At 39.4% G+C, this 4,471-nt stretch overlaps 1 pseudogene; it reads right to left on the bottom strand.

Moving 5' to 3' along the window:
- Positions 1–3,362: 3,362 nt before the first annotated feature.
- LOC132013516 (large ribosomal subunit protein uL11-like) lies at positions 3,363–4,227 on the bottom strand (annotated as a pseudogene).
- Positions 4,228–4,471: the final 244 nt, after the last annotated feature.

Here is a 4,471-nt window from a genome sequence, read left to right as displayed (position 1 = left end):
CAACTGGATCTCTTTGCTCAGTCGCAGCAAAGGCCTCATGGCATCAGTGGCACTGTCACACTGAGGCACATCCCAGGTGACTTTGCAGATGCCAGCCGTCTTCCTAGGATGTGGGTCCTTCAATAGACACTGCACTGATGCAAGTGTGTTAAAAGGCATTTTGGAACAAACAGCTTCCACAGAAGTGCCAAATTCTAATTGACATTGTTTTTCAAAGTGTTAGAATAGAAATTGAATTTCAAGGCAAAGGGAAAAAATTAGAATTGGGAGTAAAGAAAGTGAATCTGCAAGCAGAAATGAAATGAGTCAATCTAATTTCAAAGCCTGTCCTAAACCAAGGGTACAATAACAAACAGTGTTTGTGGAAAAAGAGAATCTAATATTTATAAGGGGTTCAACATCTAAGGGATGATAAATTGCACTTGAGAGGAAATGCTGCATTAGATAAATTTTATCTTGACACTGAGCCCTTTAACATGCCTGTAGAGCTTGTCTCGTACATCTGCTGTAGCCCACATACCAGCCTGTCTCTGCTAGTCACCGAAGGGTTATTTTGCTGAGAAAAATCTGTTTGACTTAGAAGCTGGAAGAAGGGAGAGGGAAGCTCAGAGATTGGAATCTAAATGAGTAAGAGAAAAATTTCAAATGCCACCATGGCAGGGAAAAGATGAACAAGTCTACGATAATTGACACCTCTTCTTACAACCAATTCCATTCTACACGATCTCCAAACACATTCTTGGCCTGGTTTAACAGCAGTTATGACTGTTTGGCATCACAATAGGGAATGTGACAAAGGAAATTGAATCAGTGGAGTGCATTGTTGGGTGAAATTACCTGTGGAGATACAGACCCATGGTGATGGGACATGAGGTGGTCCTGTTTCACTGTGGGCCCTTAGTAGTAGTCCTTCTCTGATAACTAAACATTGATGGGGCAGGAAGGAAAAGGAGGAGTAGACAGAGTCCCAGGTTGGGACTATATAGGTCTGGATGGGTGGGGAGTAAGGGGCTGAATGATATCACACGTATGGGCACGCCGCTGTGCACACATGCGTGCATGTGTACTTAACAGAGGGGGTAGAATGAAAACCCAGATCTAACAGGTTGGGTGCTCAGTTGCAGTCAAGTGAGGTTATGGTGGTATTTTCTGCTACCGCATCTCTTCTCTTTGCTTCATGATTCAGCTTCTATAGCTGGTGATTGACCTCCACAAGGGACATGTAAGACAATGCACTTAAGGCAAATAATCCAAATTGTGCTTTTAAGATAATCCAAGTAAAGGTTGGACATTAACCAGTGTTTGTTTAATATCAAATGTAATAGTTTAATATGAATGCATTTTAATTTTACATATAAATAATGAGATGATTGTGATATTTTCATGCCTTGTAGGTATTTACTTTAATTTGACACTACAGATATTAATAGATCTGGGTTTGAATCCAATTTCCACATTACCTTGGGAGCTTTGAGTTCTTTGAGCCCTCAGTTTTATCACTTAAAAAATGGGGATAAAATCTACCTTGAAGACTGTTGTGAAGATTGCATGAAAAAAATTTGTAAAGGACCTAGAACAAATTAGGTGCTCATTAAATTCCATTTTCTCTTTCTACAGTCTGGATAAATTAAATTTGATCTTTTTAAAAGAGGAAAGTATTATGCTAGATTTTTATTTCAAAAAGTCACTTTTGGTTAACCTTAAATATTTGATCAATGCACTTAGTCCCAAATCTTCAAAATAAAAATGATCAAAAATATAATTCTTTTGGAAATAATAGAAAATTTGAAGAAAAGTTTCAAGGATAGGAATAGCACAAGGAATAGTACAAAGAAAACCTGATTGTATTGTATTTGTATGGATTTACCTATAATTAACATTTTACCTTACTGGCTCTCTCATTTTCTCTCTCTTTCTCCATATGTTTGTGTGTGTGTGTGTGTGTGTGTGTATTTTTTTTCTGAACCATTTGAGAGCGAGTGGCATACATCTCAGAACTTACCCTTCAATATTTCAATGTGTATTTCCTCTTACCTTACCATAATACAGTTATCAAGTTCAGCAGAGTTAACATTGATAGAATATTTTTTACCTAACCTACCATCCTAATTCCAATTTTGTCTGTCAACCCAAAAATGTCTTCTTTTAATTTTAAGATTTTATTTATTTATTTGACACACAAAGAGAGAGATAGCACAAGCAGGGTGAGGAAAGGGAGAAGCAGACTTTCTGCTGAGTGGGGAGCCTGATGTGGGGCTCGATTTCAGGACCCCGGGATCATGTATATATACACACACACACACATATAGTATATATATATATATATATATATATATATACACACATATAGTATACTATCTATAGACATATATAGTATATGTCTCCTTTAATCTGATTTAATCGGATTAACAAAAATTTTATCTTATCATTTATTTAATCATTGATAAATTGCATACATGGATGGCTAGTGTAGCTATAATTTAATTACAGGGCAATAGAATCATCAACATAGCAATAATTTTAAACTCATCTACCCAGCTTTCTTGTCCTCTGTAATCTGCCCCACTTTAATTTCCTATATGCTGCTAAAGGTAGCAATTTACAGCTGGAAAAACACAAGCCTGGGGCAGGAGCTTTGGGTGTGAATTCTAGCTCTACTGCTTGTTGACTGCATGGTCTGAAACAAGGTTCTTAACTTCTAGCTTCTTCCAAAAAAATTGTAGCCACTCAGTTAATAACTGAGGAGCCAATAAATAAATCTAGTTAATAGGTTTGTTAGGAAAATTAAATGCAATTATTTGCCTAAATGAGCCCGCAAAGATTCTTGGCACATAGCAGTTTCTCTGAAAATGTTTATTCCTTTGTCTTCCTCCTGTCAGTGTCAGGTTGTTGCTACATTCATTGCAGCCTCCTTAACTTTGTTCATACAGACTCCAACCTCTGCTTTGTCTTCCCCTCTCTTTGAAGCCTACCCAAAGCCAGAGTATTTGCTAAAATTCAGCTCTACTTTTTTTTTTTAATATAATTTTTTTTATTTTTTATAAACATATATTTTTATCAGCTCTACTTTTTAATGTTTTATTTATTTATTTGACAGAGAGAGAGAGCATAGCAGTGGGGAGAAGCAGACAGAGGGAGAGGGAGAAGCAGGCTCCCCGCTAAGCAGGGAGCTGGATGTGGGGTTCAATCTCAGGACCCTGGGATCATGACCTGAGCTGAAAGCAAAAGCTTAACCGACAGCCACCCAGGTACCCCTGAGCTCTACTTCTTTAAAGCCTTCATGAAGCCATCATTAATCTCAGTACTCCCTCTATCTTTAAAACCCTTATGATTCTTTATTGAAATATCTTCCTTTGTAGTTCTTAACTTGATGAGCACTCCACTGCCCCACTGTTGATGTCATCTATGATGTCACGAGGGTGGTGGCCATCAAGATTGTAATCTGTAGACTGGGTAGCCTCCAGGATCTCTTCAATGATTCCAGAGAGTTCTCTGGCTATCGATGCTGCACTGGAGTGCCTGGCTGGCTCAGTTGGTAGAGCATGAAGCTCTTGATCTTGGGGTTGTAAGTTGAAACCCCACTGTGGGCATGAAGCCTACTTAAAAATAAATAAGTAAAAAAAAATAGGGGTGTCTGGGCGGCTCTGTTGGTTAAGCATCTCTCTTTGGCTTAGGTCATGATTCCAGGGTCCTGGGGTCCAGTACCAAGTCGTGCTCCCTGCTCAGTGTGAGTCTGCTTCTCCCTTTCCCTCTGCCCCTGTTTTCTCTCATGTACTCTCTCTCTAATAAATAAATAAATTAAAAAAAATAGATAAATAATAAAATTAATAAAAAGTATTGGTGTCACATCTGTTGGGCAATATTGACAATCTCATCATAAGTGATTTTCCATGGTGCTTAATGTTTTTCTGCTTCTTTCTATCTCTTGGTGGTTCCTTGAAGGCTTTGGTAATCGGCACCAAGTCAGAAGGTACCGCTTCAGTCTGGGTCTGTCTGTTCTGAATGGTCAGTTTCATTGTAATCTTCAGACCCTTCCCATCACCTCTTGCCTTGGCGATATCATCACCAAACTTTCTTGGAGACAGACCCAGGGGGGCCAGTCTTAAGGGCCGGGGCGGAAGTGGCAGTGACTTCCCCACCGGTGCACCTCAGGTATATGACTTTGATGTCCCTGAGGTTGAACTCAGGCGGCATGGCGGAGGCGGCAGGTGTCGGATGAACCCAGATTCGAGACAACAGAGGAGAGTTGCACCTAGGTGTCCTCCCAGCTAAAAGCTGAAAGTGAATGAATGAAAGCTTAAAACACTAACATTGAGGGTCCCAATAAGGCCACAAACACAGACGCTCTCACATAAAGAAGCAAACACATGATTTGTAGTAGGTACTCAGTAAACACTAATGCTTGTACACATGCTTGTACTACGGGGACACTTAAAATGAGAAATGTTCTATGCCTGGTGCTTTCCCTGCA

Source organism: Mustela nigripes, chromosome 1, assembly GCF_022355385.1.
Source record: "Mustela nigripes isolate SB6536 chromosome 1, MUSNIG.SB6536, whole genome shotgun sequence".
NCBI lineage: Eukaryota > Metazoa > Chordata > Mammalia > Carnivora > Mustelidae > Mustela > Mustela nigripes.
This window is presented reverse-complemented; position numbering and strand designations above follow the sequence as displayed.